The sequence below is a fragment of the Bemisia tabaci genome, chromosome 3, assembly GCF_918797505.1.
Source record: "Bemisia tabaci chromosome 3, PGI_BMITA_v3".
In the NCBI taxonomy this organism is placed as follows: domain Eukaryota; kingdom Metazoa; phylum Arthropoda; class Insecta; order Hemiptera; family Aleyrodidae; genus Bemisia; species Bemisia tabaci.
The window spans coordinates 179,169-192,760 of NC_092795.1; the positions used below are offsets into that span (position 1 = coordinate 179,169).

Genomic DNA, 13,592 nt, shown 5'->3' on the forward strand with positions numbered 1-13,592 from the left:
TGAGAAACTATTTTTAAATCATTGTTTCCTGAAAACCGGTGTAGCTTTAATTTTTGTCGAAAAAGAATCCTTATAAAAAACTTTGATAACTATTTATCACTAACAAGGAAAATATAATTTAAATCGATAAAAAGATACAAGTGATAGTGATAAAATGACAGTTTAAATATCTGATTTATTGCAGTTTTTCTGCAAAACATTTTATTTTAAACAGTTGTGAAATATAAATTAGTATTACATTATTTTTTTAAATACCGATTTTAATTTCCGATTGTTTTATTGTAATCGGGGTGTTTCCTTTTATTTCCGATAGAGAGCTCCGATTTATTTTGTTTTTGGATGGGTCGTTTATGGTGCCTGTCTAACCTTTGTGTGTAGTGAAAACATAAAATATATTATTTATATTCTACGACATACGTTTTTTTATCGACGGCTTCTATGTTTGCTTTGTTCGGTGCATATGAGTGGATTTTCTTCTCACATTTTTGATGACCCCCCTGTGGTTAACTGTGCCTAGACAGGGCATGGGCCTATCTATAGCGTTGATTGTAGTGTGGTGTGTCGAGTGTAGTCACATCCCTGCTGCATAGTCTTTGTTGCTCCTCCTTAGAGGAAGTATCGGTGCTCACCGTCATCGGTGTTCAAAATAGAAATATGAGGCCTGAAACTGGGGAGTTCTATAATTGATCTTTTAAAACCAAAAAATAACAGTTTAACAAAATATTAAAAACGAATAAAATTTCATATATTGACACTGTTAATTTTCAATAAAACTACAATTTTACGAGTCGTTCTATTATTAGAAATTAGTTTTTCTATGGATATTTTAAGTTTTTTTTTAATACTTTACAAGAATAATTCAAAACTCGTATTCAACATTTAAATTTTTTATTTTTATTTTAAGACAAGTGTCGCTTTACACCAGTAAATTTTCCAAATGAAATTTGTTTTTCACTACTTTAATCATTGTTGATTTATGTCATTAAATTATTTTAAACTGTTATTTTTAACTTCATAAAAATAGGAATATAGCGCCTGAAACTGTTGTAACTGGGGAGTACTTTAATCGATCTTTTCAACCGATATAAATTGTTTTTTTATAATATATTAATAGGAATTAAAACTCTCATTTAATAGCAATAAAACTGTTATTTCGAAAATATAATAAAAATTATTTTATAGCAGACCTTGCTACCTGGGAACTTAAAACGGGACTAAGGCCGCAAATAATAAAAAGAAACATATAAAATAAAATAAGAAACCCGGGACGTTTCGCAGGGATCACACCCGCATTTTCAACCGGCAAAACAAGAAAATTAAAAGAAAGACATTATGAGCCTCATCGTTGTTATTGAGTCTCACAATAACAACGGTGAGGCTCATAGTGTCTTTCTTTTAATTTTCTTGTTTTGCTGGTTGAAAATGCGGGTGTGATCCCTGCGAAACGTCCCGGGTTTCTTATTTATTTTACATGTTTCTTTTTATTATTTGCGGCCTCAGTCCCGTTTTAAGTTGTTTCTTTACGTGATTTATGAATATATTCAAACTTTCCACTAATGGAAGAATTAATAATTTACTTGGGTTAAATTGCACACTAAACGTCACGATGTCAGTCCCAGCAATACGAATATATATGACAACCTCAATCTTGACGAATTTGCTCAGCAATAGCAAGCGCTGTACACATTTTGAACGACACAGGGTAGGAAAGAAACAATGCTCGATTGAGTGGTCTGCTAAAGCCATTATAGTGCGCGATTTGACTTGCGTAGGGTATATTATTTTACTTTTCACATAATTTATATTTATGCTCCTTAACCAATGTCAATAATAGAAAACACTTTTGTTCAAGAGTATTGTTCTGTTCTGTTCGGTCTTGTCAAGAGTACGTTTCAAAACTTCCTGTTGGTTGACTCGTTTTCCTCGCGGAATTTTGAAGAGAAAACACGTATTCTTGTGCCTTAATTTATACCATTGTCTATCGGCCCATTAAAATTTTCCGTAAAGAATAAAAACGTTAATCTCTTAGCTAGGATTTGATGTCAGTAATTTTCGTTGCGCTAATCGGGTTCTACGAGAAATTCTGGTGAAGAATCATGTTTCAAAGTGCTTATAAATTCTTGCCTTCTTTAATGATCCAGTCCCTCTAAAAAAAGCGTAAGGAACGTAGAGAACTGCCCTAACTATTCTTGGTAAAACTATTTCATCGGGAAAAACGAGGCAACGTTGGAATGCTCATACGGCGTCGAAACATAACAAAGGCCTTTTAAGCCTCGCTTTCAATGCCCCGATTATTCTACTGGCCGGCGTTTAACGCATATTAGCGCCTACAAGACTGTAGGAATACTTCACGCATTGCGCTAAACAGTGCGGTCGGTGTGGGGCGCATAGTAACGCCTACAAGACTAAATGAATACCTCTCACACTGCGGCAAACGCAGTGCAGTCGGTCAGTTGGTTTAAAACGCATGTAATCGCCTGCAAGACTGTATGAATACTGACAATGTCTAAATAAAAATCAGTAATGGTTTACTTCATCGGTAAAAACGGGAACGCTGAAGTAAGTTAATTTGTGGAAAAACTATAATGAAAGCTGAAGCTAGTGTCGCATGCGACCATACGAATTTCATTGCAACGCCTAGATACAACTCTTCGGGTTCTATGGATGTACGTATGTATTGCATGCGTCTAGATGTAAAGTCATTTTGACTCGAGCGACTAAGCGCCTCACCAGCGGGAGACGCTCACAGGAGCGAGTCAATGGGAGGAGTCGAGCTATATGTGGAAACATTAAAAGCTAATGTAGATTTCAGTGCGGAACGCAGCGATTTTTGAGGAGATTTCATTGATTTTCTCCTATTATTTCCTTAAAGAAGCATCTCAAACAATTTATCATTTGAGGATATTAACATCAAAAATTGCAGTTTTAGTCAAAAATTCTATGTCCAACGTCTCTGAAAGACTCGTTTCATTGTGTGGCGGGCTTTACTGAGAGGATCTAAAATGACAGAGTACCCTCCTTTTTTTCTTTTATACTTCAAAGACATCTCTTAGACATGAATGGTTGCTCCACAAATCATGCTTCGCACATCGCAATATCTGCAAACCCGAGGCACATAAGATACTCACATCCTACGCGAAAAATGCGCAAGTTGCGGATCTGAGGTCAAATACTAAAAGAATTGGAAAAACTTACCAAAATCGGCCTATTTTGCCAAAATCGGCCTCCAGGCTCATGCTGAGGTCAATATTAGACCACGAACGATACTGAAAATGACCAAATCATGCTGCACTTCTTCAGATATAAACCCTCAATCCTCAGATGAGCAAAAGACGCAAGGTTGAAGGAATTTAGCTAGAGTGGAACCAAAAACTGCCCTTTTTGATAATCCGTTAGTCCTTTTTTTTGCTTAGTTTTCTTTTTTTATACAGAAGTCCGAGAAAAATAATTTCTGCATAAGACAATGTTGAAGCGACAAAAATACAAGGGCAAAAATTGGATTAAATTTAGTAATTAGGAACTGAAATTTCTGGGTCGTAAAGACATTATATGGACGTATTTCTGTCAAACGGAACTATGTGCATTAAGACATGAACCCTGAGACCAATGAGAATATATGCATAACAGGGCTTACGTCATAATGCACATAGTTCCGTTTGGTAGAAATATGTCCATATGATCATAAGGAAACGAATGACGCATACGTTATTTCTGAACTGAGCTGTAATTCGTCGCTCCTCTGAGGTAGGGGCGTATCTCTATTTCCACATTAGCCCCGTTCACCGTATAAATACATGCTTTCTGAGGCTCATGTGGAAATAGAGATACGCCCCCACCTCAGCGGAACGACAAATTGTAGTCCCTCATTTGAAAATGTAGTCCAGTTGATTATTACCAAGAGTATTTCGATTAAAAGTTGAGGAACAAATCCGAAATCCGCAACAACGTTAAACGGGAGCTCCCAAAGAATGACGAAAGTTGTACTTGGAGGCGGCGGATTTTCGAGTGTGAAAATATTATTTTAGCTGGCTGCACGAGAGGTGTGCAAAAGGCGTGGAGCCACATAAGCGAGCGTGGAAAATACGATACGCTGACAAGCAGTGTTGGCTGTAATCGTCTCTGTAAATCGGTGCCTTCCCCGGGTCCCGAGCGGGAATATCATTGCCAGGCAACCTAGACCCCCCGTTGAGCTGCGCGGCACTTTTTATGGTCCCCCCTTTCCCCCATCGCCGCCACCACCACCCCCCGGCGCAGAGCCCCGGGACGCTCCTCGCATCCGATCTAATGACGTCATACGGCGCCCGCAAATGATTTTGTCAAGTGCAATTTTGACCTGCATTCATAAACAGATCAAATTCTCGCGCCCCGCTCAATCCGGGGTGAAAAACCCCCGGTTCCCTCGGTGACCCGTCTTGGCTCTTGGAGCCTGTTCCGACACCGAATCCAAGCTCCGCCGTCTCGGATCGGGTCCCTTGGAAACAGTCTTTATTTCTTTCCTCCCCGCTCCACCCGAATGACCCTCCCTGCAAAGTGTGCGACGGAATATTTCAACTTTCTTTCGTGCTTACTTTTTTTTTTTACTTGTGCTCACCTTTTCACAGAGACATTACAATATTTACATTATAATATTGCGTGCTTACAAATTTCCTTGATGAAAGGGGATCACCAGGAATGGGTGAGGGATAAATACTATGGGGCATAATACACATATGTTTTGTTAAAATATGTTCCGTAATTAAAAAGATATTACAATACAATACCATTAAAAGTTTTATACCCTACCTGTACGTACAATGTGTATATTTCTAATCATGTACAAGGTCACAATAAATCAATATGATATATTTATATATTTTCTTATCACATTTGATTATACTTGAATTCATATTAGATCTTCGATATTTCAATGACTTATTTCGAAAAGTGCTTGATTCAAGAATTACCAATTTCAAGTGTTTGTTCAAGTGTCAGTTTTGTTATTTAGTTCCGAAAAGAGCCCCGTAGCCGAAAATATGAAACTTCCCGGTGCTTCAATAGTGCAATAAGGAAGTTTTGTAACTAAGAAGTGGGGCATTTCTTCAAACAAACAGGAATTCTTGGCTAATTTTTAACTGTAGACTAAAAAGAAAAATCGGGAAAATAAATAGGGTGTTCCAAAAGCCCCCCCCCCCCCCAACTTTTGAACCGTTAGTTAGAAAAACGAAACTCAATATCGCGGGCCCTCCCCCATGTCTCCCCAGATAGGGGGGCCTTAACTTTTTTTTTTTTTTTTTAAAACAGTAATCCCTATCTTGTGGTACACCATTGGAAAGGGCCTTAAAAACTAAGAATTGTGGCACGAATCGCAGATCAATATCTTAATTTTTGACCGTGTAATTATAAGTCAAAAGTTAGATTTGACCTTTTTCCAAACAATCATAACCCCGCAGTTCAAATTATCGTAGAAAAAAAGGAGAAAAATTTACAAAATTGTAAGCATTTTTATGTATATCTTATGAATCACTTCAAACAAATTTTAAGGGGGGTTTCAGGCCCCCAAATACGTCTGTTCAAAAGTCATACAATTTTCCCGCAAAATAAGCCTTAACTTTGCATCAACAATATCTTCGTAAGTTCAAAATTAGTTCAATATTACGTTTTAAAGTCCCAAAACTTCGGGCATAGTTAAAAAAAAAAAAAAAAAAAAAAAAAAAAAAAAAATTAAGGTGATTAACTTTGACCGTTAAAATTTCAACCATTAGGGCTCGCTTTTTGAAATCACTCGGATGTACCATAGCACAGCACACCGATGAACCAATGCTATTCAACGGGTGGTCAGTTTTTTTTTTTTCGTGGGATCCGTTTTTTCGTGTTTGAACCGTTATATTCATAAGCCCTGATGGTCATTTATCGAAAAACCGAATCGACTTCTCAGGAGATTCCCTTGAGGATATTCCGTCAAAACCGTATTATTTTATTTCACAGAGAGCTCAAACAAGCTTTTCTACCCTCGAATGACCCAAACCCCGCCGCATTTTTTTAGTCAATGAGCGTTGTTTATATATGTGCTTGTTCGATCAACAGCGGATGAACATAATATGGTGGCTCTTGAGTGGCCGCCATTATCCCACTTCAAATTTTAAGAGTAAAAATAAAAAAAAGAACCATTGTACCCCATAAACTTGAATTTGTTTGCCGGGCGGGAACTAAGTTCACATGTACTAAAACTTTACGTGTGTACAATATAAAGGTTAGGGAACAACGTTGAAGCACTTTTTAGGAGCCAAAAAAAGGCTATTCCGTTCGATTTTATCGCACGAGAGAACCTTTTTGGGGGTCTGCCGATCGACCACATGAACTTAAATTCGTCTGCCGGACTAGAACTAAGTTTACATGTACTCAAACTGTATGTGTGTGCAATATAAAGAGAAAAACGTTAAAGCACTTTTCAAGAGGCAAAAAAGGGCTCTCCCATGCGATTTCAAACACGTTTTTTGGAGGGCGCAGCGGCCATAATGCACCATACTTTTGAGGTTTGATATTGTCCAATCCGTTACGAGGGAGGTCTGAACTATGTTTTCGCAAAGTTTCAAGCGTGCCTGAGTAGTGGCGCCAAAAGTTCAGCTGGCTCTTCGACTATTAGTGATTGTATTGAATGTTGTGGACCAATTGAAAATAATTAATACTAGATAAAAAACGTACGAACATTTTCTCGTGAGTTAATAAGGAAAACATAAATACTATACTTTCTTCACACAATCAGCCAAATTCATGATTTTATTTTCTTTTTTCAACAAAATTGATTTTTAATCAACGTTCATGAATCAATATGTTCCCTTAAATTTAGCAAAAAGTACCAAATGATAAAATGAAAATAGCATGAAAATGACATGAAAATAGTATGTCTCTACGCTACTTTGGCACGATTTTCCTTCATGTTGGATGTATCTTCTTGTTTTGTTTTTACTTTGCTTGAAATTTGAGAACTTGAAAACGTGATTTTGAACGATTTTGAACTTACGGATATTTATTGGTATATATAACATTTGTTATGATTTTTTTTTTCTTTCTTTTTTTTAATTAACCGGGAGAAAAATCGGAGATAATGTCGTTGTTGTAATTTTTATTCTCTTCTTTTTTTTTTTTTTTTTTTTAAGCGTGCCAGTAGGGCTCGCTTTTTGAAATCACTCGGATGTACCATAGTACAGCACACAGATCAACCAATGCTATTCAACGGGTCGTCCAAATACTTTTTTCCTCGCACCCGTTTCTTTGTCTTTGAACCATTACACTGTCAAGCCCTGATGGTCTTTTACCAAAAAATCTAATGAACTGCTAATTGGAAACCCTTGAGAACATTTTTCTGTCAAAACCGTATTATTCAATTTGACAGAAACCTCATATGAGCCTTACGCTTGGAGGACTCAACTCTAGAACCTTCTTTCCCGCCAAAACTCTATAGCCAATGAGCGTCTTGCACTGTAAGTGCAATCTGTGATGAGCCTCGTGACTTATTATACTATGTACTAACCATGGCCCCTGCCGAAATCCACTTAAACTACTACAGTTATCTCGCGATATAGCTTTGGGTGTCCGGTTTCGAGCAAGGCAATAAAAGACGGCGAGGCGATTAACCGATTAACCATTCACCGTGATGCCAGGATCCACCAAATTTTCTCAAAAATTGTTTTCCGTCTATTTAGCGAGTTTTTCTTTACTTTCCGTTGAAGTACAAATAAAAAGAGACCTCATTTGTACAAATCGGCCGAATAGGAGAGAAGTTACAGTTCGAAATCCAAAGAGATTAACTGAACGCGATTTCGATGCACGGCAGTTCGCCCAAATCACGGTCGTGCGCAAATGCCGCATATCAGCTTAAAATCAAAATAATTGGACGGAATCTTTAAAATTAATGTACATTCAACGTTCATGAATCAATATTTTCTCCCAAATTTAGCAAAAAGTACCAATTGATGCAAAAAGCAAAGACGCGAAAATAAGAGGTATTTGTCCAACATTTCAGTTATTCGGCACGCTTTTCCAACATACTCATGTTGGATTTTTTCTTCTTGTTTTTTTTTGTTTTACCGAAGCATCAAAATGACATTTTTTTATATCTCACCCTACGTGAACGTGAGGTGATTTATATTTAGCGCAAGGCCTGGGCATCCTCCAAAACATACGATGGAGCTGGGTACTTTTCGCCGACGCCCTCTCTTGAGCGAAGATACGAGCACTCTTGAAGCATTTATTCACCGACAATGGAAATAAACGTGGAAATAATCGAAGCACCCCGTTCTGGGATGAAAACTCATTTTTTCTTCTTGGTGCATGTGCAGCATGTGACGTGGAATACCAAGTTGGAAGAGACGAATTTTCACGATTTCCTTTCGGCGCTGAGAAATGGTTCTTTGGCTGGCTGGAAGTAGAATTGCGGGCAGGAACAGGATCCGGCCCGGGTTCCCGCAAAAAGGGCGTTCTAAAGTCACCCCGTTTTGCAACTTAATTTCGCCGCCGTGTCCCGTCAGCGAGGGAGGTGGCCAGACGGGGGTGGGAGATGCGGATACGCGGCTTCCAGTCATGATCAATGTTCTTTCCGGCGAGTTGGAAGCCCAAGTCTGTTCAACTGTCGCTACAACACACCAGTATCCCGTCCGAAGGAATAACGTCGTATCATCCTCTCCATCTTGCCATATTTCCCCTTAATTGCATTTATTTTGGAGGAAATTTATGAATATTTACTCTTGAAATTTTCACATACCGTAGATTAAAATACACATTGAATGGGTCACAAAACGTGTTTTTCATTTAATATTCTGAAATTATCACATGAGTAAATCACGTGCTCATGTTTTGTTGCGTATTTTTAGAGCCAAAAGTCCTTCACAAGCCCGCTTTAAAAGTGCAAAGCTTCGAGGGAATTTCAAACGCCCCAGAATTGTGAGAAAATGATGTAAGTGAAAGTTATGTGCTATGACAGTTTAATCGCTATCTCCTCTCATTTTCCACCGATGTCTGTTAAAATTAAATGAAACGTATTTCTGCGTGGAACCGTTGCTTATTAATTACAGATAACATATATGTAAATTGAGATTGGAATTTTTTTATTCCTAATGATAGTTCCGACTTTCCTCTAGTTTTCATTCACGAGGAACAGGAAGAAAATTCGTAGAAACCCATGCTCGTTTCTGATCGGTACCGGGTTACATCATTCAGTTAGGCGCTAAACCGGGGCGGTTTAAAGTTGCAGAGAAGTTGCACTTTTTTACTGCGGACATCTCGGTTTCCGAATTACCTCATCGCGTTTTTGAGTTGTGCATAGTGTTCTGCGCGTTATTCACCTTAAGTAATATGTATTCGCAGGTGAAAATTCGTTCACGGTTCCGTGACCCATTCTCTGAAAAGTACGGAGGGAAATCTCAAAAAGTTTCCCTATAAATTCGTATTTTATCATACGAAATTTGGCAACGGCTGAAAGCTCACGCGTCGTTTTTCCTTGAGTGCACGGTGGTGGTGGTGGTGGGTACAGCCGGCGTCGCGTCGCGACGAGATGCTTTGCAAATTGACTCTGGAGTCGGGACTCCCACCAGTCGCCAAATCGACCCGGAACGAAGCCGTTCCCGAATTCTGCCCACGGGCACGGCGGCACGGCGCGGTACAGGACGATCCTCGGGAAAACTTTCGCCCGACGCGACCCAGCCAAAACTCCCTCGCCCCCGCCCCGCCCTCTGAGTTTCACCTTTCGGGTGAGTGGTGTAGACAACACCAAGATCTCTTCCCTTTATCTGTAAACTTTTATTTTCTAAATAAGGGCGGTGTATCTTAAAGACAGCAGAATAGCAGTTTACGAATCTAACAGATTCAGTGCACAAGATGCGCCTATAAATAATTCAAGTGAAGGACAAAAGTTGGCGCCTAAATATTGAGGGTCGTCTAGTGGCGATCGTTCATTTTTCAAAAAAGAAAAAAAATATCGAACATTTCATAGCGACAGCTGCTGAAAAACTGTTAGAGGGTTCGTTTTAGGAGACCATTTTACAGAATTGATAGGCTTAAATCTACGAGAGGTAAAATTCAATTTTAAAAGGCGTCAAGAAACTCTTAAAATATCATCTGAAGTTTTTCAAAATTTTAAAATTTGAAAAAATGTAAAAAAAAACTGTGAATTAGGTAATCATTTTTTTCCCAAAAACTTTCTGAGGTAAATTCACGAAAAGTAAAATTTTACTGAAAACATTAGCCAGAAAAGCGTTCCTTAAAACGAACATTCCAGAAGTTTCTTTAAAGACGTTTGGAAAATGGTATGTTAAGGTCATTTCAAACAAGACTGATACAGACTCTGGAACTTGCACAAATGTTTTTGATTGATACCAAAATCTACCTACGACCCTGAAAAAAAAGGATTCAGTTAGGTACAGAAAAGCTGGAAAAATTTAATAATTCAAAACTAGCTTGATTCTAAAGTGGAATAATAGATATAACATTTACAAGCCGATCAACATGGCAAAATTGGCCATGATAATTTTTAATAAGATTGACTAGTGAAAATAACTAAGATTATTTATTAAAAATAATTTGCTTTAAGTAGAAATATTCTTAAACTGTTTTCCAAGAAGAAATCCCACGGATCACACATAGGATTTGTGAAGTTTTGTTTTAGTCAGAAGTGATAAAGAACCCGCTTAAAGCTAATTTAGCTTTGTTGCAGGTTACTAAAAATCCAAAGAAGGCTTGAAAATATGAAATGCCGGTCATAAAAGGATTGCTCGTGGGTCTTGTTAGCAAGCTTGAAGCTCTGAAGACCTTCAGGAAGACTCGTCTTAAATGAAAATTAAAAGATACCCTTAGGAGCGCCAAATAAGCCTCTCCATTTGGAAACTGGGGAGCATAACTACCTCTTAGTTGTGTCAGTGTACCCCTTACTGATCCTCAAAGTGATGGGATTAATGTTGGAACAACCTAAATGAAGTTGAAACTAAGAAACTTGACAAATCTGCACGCACGCGTCACTGCCATCCTCTCTCTCTCTCTCCGTGACATCGGGATAAATGTAAGACAATCTCGATACACTTGTCTCCTCTTATTGCATTTGCAGTCCCTCCTCCTTTTCGGTTCGGTTTTCCCAACCCTTCGGTACACTACCTCATTTAAATGTGTGTTTCATTTGGCGTAAGAAAACCGCCTTGGATGTTGCGGAGAGCGCATGACCACGGCACAAAACACGTCAACTGCCGACTCTCTAGAGTAAAGCACTCACAATATTCATTCTGAATAAAAAAACACTCTTAATTTTGGGAAACTGAATAAATTTGGTGCATTCTCTATTCATTTGATTTTTCATGATAGGTATCGCTTTCGACGATAAAAGTGGCTCCTTTCTTCGGAGATTTAGAAGTCACTTCCAACAGAGGAAGATCATTAGCACCTTAACATCATTGCAGCAACTGCGATCTTGACGGGGCGGGAAATTTCTATTAGCTTCGAGACGGTGAAAAGTCAAATCCGGGCGTGAGCAAATGAAACCTCGAACGATTTTATAGTTATGAAAAGGACTCCAACTACACATTCCACCTGGCTAAGGAAGAATGCCGTATGCTTTTTTAGACGTTGCCAAATTTTCCTTTCGACATAATCAAGATTTGCAGGAGACTTTGTGAAATTTCTCTTCCAACTTTTCAAAAAATTTTATCCGAAACTCAATGCGAAAAATTAAAAATTTTCAAGATACAATGCTCAAGCATTTATTCAAAACTTAATAGTTTGTCAAGAGTCTGGTGACGTCCGAACTTTCATACGGGGTTATCCCTTAACGTCGCAGTATTGGTCATGGTATTCATTTGTGGGAACACGACCGGTCTTTTATTTCCAGGCAAACGAGAGGATGATACCCCGATGAAGCTCTGCAAGGCCTTGATGCAACTATTCGTGTTGCGCGATTAATTGTCTCCGCAGGGTTATAATTACCATATTAGTGGTGTTCAACATGAACTCTTAATTAGTAGTTGCCATAACCAATAATAGAGATATTTTTACCATTAAATAGTAATTCTACTACCGCACACTTGTAAAATTACGATTCCTCCAGTAAAAATATCACTATTACTGGTTATGGCTACTACTAGTTAAAGAGGGCATATTGGACACCGCTAATAAGGTAATTATAACCATAGTTTTTTCTCAGTGCAACATTGAAGGCGCACTAGCTTCTCTATCCTCATGCTAGCACGGTTGCACGGTGGAATTGCGTCAAAGTTCCATTCGAAGGCTTTCCCAAGGTTTTGCAATTTTTCTAACGCGCACATAATACCACTTCCCTAAAACTTGTGGATGCCCTGGAACCTCGCAAGACTCCGTGAAAAATCAAAGTCAGTCACAAGTTTTTAGCTATTCTCTAGGCAGACTTTCATTCTTCGTAAACGGCATAAAAAACTGAAGGGAACTAGCTAATGTGCTTGTCCGCTGGAAATATTCGTTGGACTCAATTGTTGTCATAGTTTTGAGGTGTTTTCCGACTTGTCCATTAAGTATTGATAAGACTAATTTTTACGGAGGGGGATCCTTGAGAAAATCTTCCGATTCATTTTCCGTATTTTGTTTTCCCTGTAAAGTTTAACAGTTCTGTTCAGCGTCCTGTATACACTTAACGTTACTATGTTTACTTAACTAAACTAAACACGTGATTCAATCATAAATAGACAACGCCCATAAAAAATAGAAATTGAAGCATCTAATAATACGTGTTCGATTGGAGCGATTTAAACGGGCTCTAAACTTTTCTTACGTTCGTATTCCCTGAGTACTTATTGCGCGCGAAATATGTTGCCGTTTAAAGAGCTTTAAATTCAAAAGCGAAAGCACTGACACATATGCGCTGAATTTTGTGGTTCAGGATCCATTTTCCGCAAGGTGACTCTTCGATGTTCAACCAAAGGTTAAGGTAAATATTTTAAACATTTCGGACATATTATCATACCGATGGTGAAAGTGCGAAACCACGTATCTTCATTTGCGACGTTGCAGACTTCTTGCCATACTTTGTCTTTCCTTCAGAGTACTGGTCACCGTATTTTCATGAAATCTTTCTTTCTGATTGTTCTTTCCCATTAGAAGAATAGTTTGTATTAATTTCAAGCTCTTATGTTGGCTCGTTTCTCTTAGAAAAAAGAAAATAGTATAGAGGACATTTTTAAACACAGCAACTTTATAAATTTTTAAAGGGCAGATAGAGAGATTCGTATCAGAGGACACAAAAATAATGTACCGTGATCATTTCTCACAAGTCGTATGGGCTTTTTTGGGAATCCTTAAAAATTTGTTTTTCTTTATTTTATTGCCAAAATTAGCAGCGAGGAAGTATTTAAAAATGATTAACCTTAATGTGGCTCACTTATTTACAAATATTATATCGATGCATTAATGATTTGTGCTAATACATAGCATGTATCTATGAGAGATTTGCATGATTCATAGTTCCATTTGATTCATTTATGCGCGGTTCATTTTAATTCATTTTTGAGTAATTATTTTTGACTTAATTCATTAAAGCACAGTTCCTTTTATTGACATGGACTCGTCGATATACTGACTGTACTTGCGTTGAAAATTGCTTTGCA

At 38.0% G+C, this 13,592-nt stretch overlaps 1 protein-coding gene across 2 annotated transcripts in view; it reads right to left on the reverse strand.

Annotated features, from left to right (window-relative positions):
* LOC109040457 (G-protein coupled receptor rickets) overlaps positions 1–13,592 on the reverse strand; it is a 249,241-nt gene that overhangs the window by 140,176 nt on the left and 95,473 nt on the right. The window lies entirely within an intron of this gene.